We start from the raw sequence: 7,841 nt of genomic DNA on the forward strand, positions 1-7,841 counted from the left end.
ACCTTTTGAAGTGATATTATACATGATATTTTTTGAGTAGTCATATTTATACTGATTTAGTATATTATTTTATAAATTGAGAGGTAGCAAATATAATGTTACCTATCTTAGAAGAAGTTAGCCCTTTTTTTTTTTTGAATAATAATAATAATAATAATAATAATAATAATAATAATAATAATAATAATAATAATAATAAACAAAAAAAAAGAATATTATCTATGATTAATAGAAATGTACTAAAATATTAACTTCTAGTGGTATTAATATAGCTTTTACTAACCGATATCTTAATTTATTTTGTTTTTATCTTTTTCCCCAACAAACAGTCTTGGAAAATAGCAAGACACAAATTCTTTAGGATTTCAACAACAACCAAATTTTGAGGCTTTTCATTTAAATAAAAAATTTCATATTTTTTAATTTAAGTGATACTCAGTGATAGTAGATGTAACACCCTAACCTTTAGCACGTCATGATCGTACCAAAGATAAGGAGTTACTAACCTGTTCTCCTTATTTACTATTTAATATTGAGCCTTTAGGTCGATATCGCGTTTCAGTTTATAAGAAAATATCAGAAAATTATTTTGTAGTAATTCAAATCACACAATTATTAATAATAATAAATACTATACAAAAGAATTCAATATAAAACTCAAATACAATACCTATCCCTCTGAATAAAATAAAACCTAAAGCAACAAGGGCGAGGGAACTCTATAAAAATAACAGGAATCACAAGTAAATCTACTAGTCGTCTGCATCTTCTAACTGAATCTTCGAACCTGTGTCACTGAAAGGGTGGAAGATTTTGGGGTGAGAACAAACCACACGTTCTCAGTAGGGAATGGGAATGCCGTAAAAGTAATGAATTTAATGTAAATAATTAACTTTACTCAATAAAACTATTTTGTTAACCCTTTGGAAATACTTTTATTTCTACTTTAGATAAATAATTACTTTTCTTTAAATTTCTAAACTCAAAACAAATTTTAAATATAAAACTAGTCACATTTTCTGCCTCTCAGCCACATAGTTAATCTCAGTCAAATGTCAACTCGTAATCACTTTAATACACTCACAAATAAATAGTGCAAGCAAGAGATTCAATTCAATGTACAAGCAAGTCACAACAAGACAAACAATACAATCACAAAGTAATAAAACAGGCAAGCGCAATCAAATGTAAATGCGCAATCAATATGATGCATGTCTATCCCTAACGCAGGCCATGAGCTCATGTGTCGGTTGCCTACCCGCTCCCGACATTACCCAGGCACAAGTCCCAGGTATGGCTTTCCAGATGCATACAGTGTGCTTATAAGTCGTACGGCCAGGCCGCATACAGTGTGACTTTCCAAATCAATAAGCGTACATCTGGAAAACAGTTCTCAGTGTGTGGGCGTCCCCACTTTACATTTGGCACTAAGGCCCAAACAATGTCACATCTGCTCTCCTGTGGCAGACACTTCATTAATTAATATATTTTTTAAATCCTTGTTCTCTGCTCTCCTGTGGCAGAGATTCCTTTTCTTAATAAACCGAGCTCAAATCTTTACTTAAAACAAAATCTCTCCTTAAAAGATTGGGTTTAAAACATTATATTTTTCTTAATAAATCAAACTTTAAAATAGAATAAATCTTTTCTTAACTAAATATATTTTAAATAATTTAATTTTCCAAAACCAAATCTTTTAAAATAACTTTTTAAATAAAACCTCAGATTTTATAAAATTTCGGCAGCACTTCCCCTAAAATTCGGGGTTAGCCACCCTTTTTCGGGTCCCAACTGAACCATTTTCAATTTTTTTTCAATCAAGAAATCGAATACATATTCAATCAATCCACAGCCCACAATTCAACATCCATATAGCCAATCAACTAACCACAACAATTAAAACTATTTGCAATTACTCAATAAACTTTATGGGCATTCTTAAATTAAAATCGTTTAAGTTAAACCCCCTACCTTCGTATGAAATCAAAATTATCGAAAGCTCTGGAGAAACTTTCTGACCGAGTTGCCGAAGGAGAAAGCGTCAGAAATCGTCTGTGCTTCCTAGAACTCCAGTTAACCGAACTCAAGGGTTAGGGGAGCTACGTCACCGTCGACTTCCACCGAACAAAAGTAACGCCAACACGTAGAGAAGAAGGATACGAACACTTTTATCGGATTAGATTTTTAATTGGAGTTACATATCGCAAGAAATTGAGACTGAATGTTCACGGTGCCATTGTTCTCTCGTTCTCTCTCACTCACGACATTCTCTTCATTTTCCCAAAGAAAATGATTCAGTATTGCTTGGAGAAGGAATGGTTAATGAAAGAAAAATGGATAATTAGTGTTAAGGTGACACATGGAAGACTTATGTGTCATTGATTATATATATATATATATATATATATATATATATATATATATATATATATATATATATATATATATATATATATATATATATATATATATATATATATATATATATACACACATGCATATAAAGCTTAGCAAGTAACACATTCCATTTTTTTTTTTTTTTTATTCTTTCATTTCCTTAAAGGCTTTCGGCCGATGGGAATAATAATAATAATAATAATAATAATAATAATAAATGTAATAAAATAAATAATAATTAAATTAAACTTCAATAATCATTAAAATTTTATTTAATTATTTTTGTTAAAAATAATTTTCTCAAAAATTACATCTCAATATAATATATTAGCTCATAAATAGCTAATTGTTTAATTTTCAAAAATCTGGGGTTTTACATCCTACCCCACTTATAAAAAATTTTCGTCCTCGAAAATTGATATAAAACAGAAAAGATTCATATCAACTCCATTTTCAAAAAAAATCGAAGAAAAGAAATAGAGAGATGTGGCATGTTCAGTTTGCAAATGTGAAAGAAACCATATCTGATGAAAGAAATTTGAAACAAAAAGTCTTACGGCAAACAACCAAGGAAGAGATTCACATTAGCACGAATAAGGATTATGCGTTGAAACGGAGCTAACCCCTAAACTTAACTTCTAACGTTCCCAAAACCCACGATTCACGTTACCTATTACTTCTATCTCGTCTATGATAATCCATTAGTGTTTCCATATACATGAATCATTAGTATTAAGTTGGCCAAACCTAATACCATGAGAGATGCAACGGTTGACTAACAGCATTAATCAATAGACAATCATGCATTTGAAACTCAAACTCTTGTCAGTGGGACAAGTCCTACTGCATGACAAACACTCAGAGTATGCAGTAAAGCATAGTCAGTCCATTCCCAAGGCTCTAACGGGAACGAACTGCTCTGATACCATAATGTAACACCCTAACCTTTAGCACGTCATGATCGTACCAAAGATAAGGAGTTACTAACCTGTTCTCCTTATTTACTATTTAATATTGAGCCTTTAGGTCGATATCGCGTTTCAGTTTATAAGAAAATATCAGAAAATTATTTTGTAGTAATTCAAATCACACAATTATTAATAATAATAAATACTATACAAAAGAATTCAATATAAAACTCAAATACAATACCTATCCCTCTGAATAAAATAAAACCTAAAGCAACAAGGGCGAGGGAACTCTATAAAAATAACAGGAATCACAAGTAAATCTACTAGTCGTCTGCATCTTCTAACTGAATCTTCGAACCTGTGTCACTGAAAGGGTGGAAGATTTTGGGGTGAGAACAAACCACACGTTCTCAGTAGGGAATGGGAATGCCGTAAAAGTAATGAATTTAATGTAAATAATTAACTTTACTCAATAAAACTATTTTGTTAACCCTTTGGAAATACTTTTATTTCTACTTTAGATAAATAATTACTTTTCTTTAAATTTCTAAACTCAAAACAAATTTTAAATATAAAACTAGTCACATTTTCTGCCTCTCAGCCACATAGTTAATCTCAGTCAAATGTCAACTCGTAATCACTTTAATACACTCACAAATAAATAGTGCAAGCAAGAGATTCAATTCAATGTACAAGCAAGTCACAACAAGACAAACAATACAATCACAAAGTAATAAAACAGGCAAGCGCAATCAAATGTAAATGCGCAATCAATATGATGCATGTCTATCCCTAACGCAGGCCATGAGCTCATGTGTCGGTTGCCTACCCGCTCCCGACATTACCCAGGCACAAGTCCCAGGTATGGCTTTCCAGATGCATACAGTGTGCTTATAAGTCGTACGGCCAGGCCGCATACAGTGTGACTTTCCAAATCAATAAGCGTACATCTGGAAAACAGTTCTCAGTGTGTGGGCGTCCCCACTTTACATTTGGCACTAAGGCCCAAACAATGTCACATCTGCTCTCCTGTGGCAGACACTTCATTAATTAATATATTTTTTAAATCCTTGTTCTCTGCTCTCCTGTGGCAGAGATTCCTTTTCTTAATAAACCGAGCTCAAATCTTTACTTAAAACAAAATCTCTCCTTAAAAGATTGAGTTTAAAACATTATATTTTTCTTAATAAATCAAACTTTAAAATAGAATAAATCTTTTCTTAACTAAATATATTTTAAATAATTTAATTTTCCAAAACCAAATCTTTTAAAATAACTTTTTAAATAAAACCTCAGATTTTATAAAATTTCGGCAGCACTTCCCCTAAAATTCGGGGTTAGCCACCCTTTTTCGGGTCCCAACTGAACCATTTTCAATTTTTTTTCAATCAAGAAATCGAATACATATTCAATCAATCCACAGCCCACAATTCAACATCCATATAGCCAATCAACTAACCACAACAATTAAAACTATTTGCAATTACTCAATAAACTTTATGGGCATTCTTAAATTAAAATCGTTTAAGTTAAACCCCCTACCTTCGTATGAAATCAAAATTATCGAAAGCTCTGGAGAAACTTTCTGACCGAGTTGCCGAAGGAGAAAGCGTCAGAAATCGTCTGTGCTTCCTAGAACTCCAGTTAACCGAACTCAAGGGTTAGGGGAGCTACGTCACCGTCGACTTCCACCGAACAAAAGTAACGCCAACACGTAGAGAAGAAGGATACGAACACTTTTATCGGATTAGATTTTTAATTGGAGTTACATATCGCAAGAAATTGAGACTGAATGTTCACGGTGCCATTGTTCTCTCGTTCTCTCTCACTCACGACATTCTCTTCATTTTCCCAAAGAAAATGATTCAGTATTGCTTGGAGAAGGAATGGTTAATGAAAGAAAAATGGATAATTAGTGTTAAGGTGACACATGGAAGACTTATGTGTCATTGATTATATATATATATATATATATATATATATATATATATATATACACACATGCATATAAAGCTTAGCAAGTAACACATTCCATTTTTTTTTTTTTTTTATTCTTTCATTTCCTTAAAGGCTTTCGGCCGATGGGAATAATAATAATAATAATAATAATAATAATAATAATAATAATAATAATAATAATAAATGTAATAAAATAAATAATAATTAAATTAAACTTCAATAATCATTAAAATTTTATTTAATTATTTTTGTTAAAAATAATTTTCTCAAAAATTACATCTCAATATAATATATTAGCTCATAAATAGCTAATTGTTTAATTTTCAAAAATCTGGGGTTTTACAGTAGAAGGAATTATATTTTTGTGCACTATGTCTCAATTTTGGCAAATTCTTCAATTTTGCAGATTGACTTTGTAAAAAAAAAAAAAGAAAAATACAATTTCGCAGATAATAAGAGCGAAATTAAAAACGTATATCTCTACCTTAATTTTGCCAATAAAATTGAGGAAGAAAAATATAATATGAATAGTTACACTACATAATTTCTATTTTTTTAACATTGAAATTTAAATGTCAATAAAAATATAAAATAAACTTTTTTTTCGGCTCTTATCCTTTTACAATTTAAAAAATTTGTATTTTAATAATTAAAAAATGATAATCTGTTTTTTATTTTTTTTTCATTAGATGCATGAATTCTATGAAACTTTTTATAAAAAAATGATAAAAAATACTTACATGTGATATAATTTGTGTGATTTAATCTTTATTAGTTCTACGTAAATAATAACCATTTGATTAGGACTATTTAACTCTTTAATAATCATTCAAATGATGTTCCAATCAAATAGTCATAATCTCTTTGCAATGTCATTTTGATGATTGTATATATGCAAACAGTCTCAATCAAATTATTATCATTTGTATATAAAATAGGTAAAAGTCATATCATACAAGTTAATATCACATATAAGCATTTTCTGTTATCTTTTGTCGAAGATTCTTATAAAAATGTTTATACATCTAAGAAAAAAAGAAGGATAGAGAGCGAGTTATCATTTTTCAATAATTAAAGTGTTAATTGTCTAAATTAAAAAAGAACAAAGATCAAAAAGAAATTTTATTATTTGCACTCAAGTAAAATATATAAAAAATAAAATTAATAAGAATATAAATTAAAATTTTATGTTTTAGTTTGTTATAAAAAATTTGTGTTTTTATAGACTAATCAATTTAAAACGGAATAATAACAATTTTTTAAAATGTATTAATTTATCCTTTTATACATTAACATCTAAAAAATAATTCGGGAATATATGAGAGTGAAACTATTGGTCCATTTTTTAGAATGACAATGCGACTTCTTAAGACAAAGACGATCCACTTTGATCTTTATCCTCTACTTCCGTGACACAACGCGGTTTTTGTGGGTGTTTTTCTAACAACTCTAAACGAAACGTGTCCGGTTCAGAAATGGATAGGAGTCTAATTGTCTCTAAATTCAAATTGATTAGGGGTTTATTTATCCTTATTCTTTAAGCAATATCTTTTTCAAATTATTTTTTTATTCATTATATTAATATTCTTTTTTCAATAAATTATTGAATATATGGTATAATAAGTACAAACTAATTAATAAATTATTCAAATTAAAAAATATTATTTATTATGAAACTAAATAAATAATTCTCAAATATAATTTTTAAATATATAAATAATAAATATTAAAATACGGTTAATACATTAATAATAATAATCCTATGATATACTATTAGTATTATGATCTAGATAATTTTTACAATAAAATAAAAATTAATGAACACATTATTTGATATATAGTAAAAAATTTTTGAGTAATAACAAATTTAATTTTTTTTCTCTCTTTAAACTAAGTTAATAATTCTAGGTTTAATTACTCTGTTGGTCCCTATAGTTTCGCGAAATTTTCAATTAGGTCCCTATACTTTTTTTCCTTTTAATTGAGTCCTTGCACAAAATTTTTTTTAATTGGGTCCCTACACTTTTTTTTTCCTTTTATTTAGGTCCCTATACCAATTCTCTTTTTTTAGTTGGGTCCCTATAAAATTAAGCCAATTACTACTAAGAGGGACTTAATTGAAAAAAAAAATTAGTGCAGGGACCCAATTAAAAAGAAAAAAATTATAAGGACCTAATTGAAAATTTCACGAAACGATAGGGACTAACACAGTAATTAAACCATAATTCTATTTGTATCATCAATAATATTATTAATCTATTAATAATACATATTCTCATAAGGTTATAAATTGATGAAAATTTATCAATATAAGAATAATGTGGATTAACTAAAATTTTATGTATACTAAAATTTAATTAAATTTACATATATTTTACTCAAAATATTATTGATACTTTGAGTTTGTTGAGTTTATAAATGGTCTCTATAATATATATATATATATATATATATATTAGTTCAAAGATATCAAATAGAATTATTAATTTAGTTTAAAGAGATAAAAAAATTAAATTTGTTATTACTAAAAAAAATTTTACTATATATCAAATAATGTGTTCATTAATTTTTATT

At 28.2% G+C, this 7,841-nt stretch overlaps 2 long non-coding RNA genes across 2 annotated transcripts; both read right to left on the reverse strand.

Moving 5' to 3' along the window:
- Nucleotides 1–598: 598 nt before the first annotated feature.
- Nucleotides 599–2,318, reverse strand: LOC140181110 (uncharacterized). The gene is made up of 2 exons (XR_011875771.1): nucleotides 1,972–2,318; nucleotides 599–795 (listed from the first exon to the last, which is right to left on the reverse strand). It is a non-coding gene; the product is annotated as an uncharacterized lncRNA (long non-coding RNA).
- Nucleotides 2,319–3,477: 1,159 nt separating this feature from the next.
- LOC140181111 (uncharacterized) lies at nucleotides 3,478–5,194 on the reverse strand. The gene is made up of 2 exons (XR_011875772.1): nucleotides 4,851–5,194; nucleotides 3,478–3,674 (listed from the first exon to the last, which is right to left on the reverse strand). It is a non-coding gene; the product is annotated as an uncharacterized lncRNA (long non-coding RNA).
- Between the last annotated feature and the right edge of the window lie 2,647 nt (nucleotides 5,195–7,841).

Source organism: Arachis hypogaea, chromosome 17, assembly GCF_003086295.3.
Source record: "Arachis hypogaea cultivar Tifrunner chromosome 17, arahy.Tifrunner.gnm2.J5K5, whole genome shotgun sequence".
In the NCBI taxonomy this organism is placed as follows: Eukaryota; Viridiplantae; Streptophyta; class Magnoliopsida; order Fabales; family Fabaceae; genus Arachis; species Arachis hypogaea.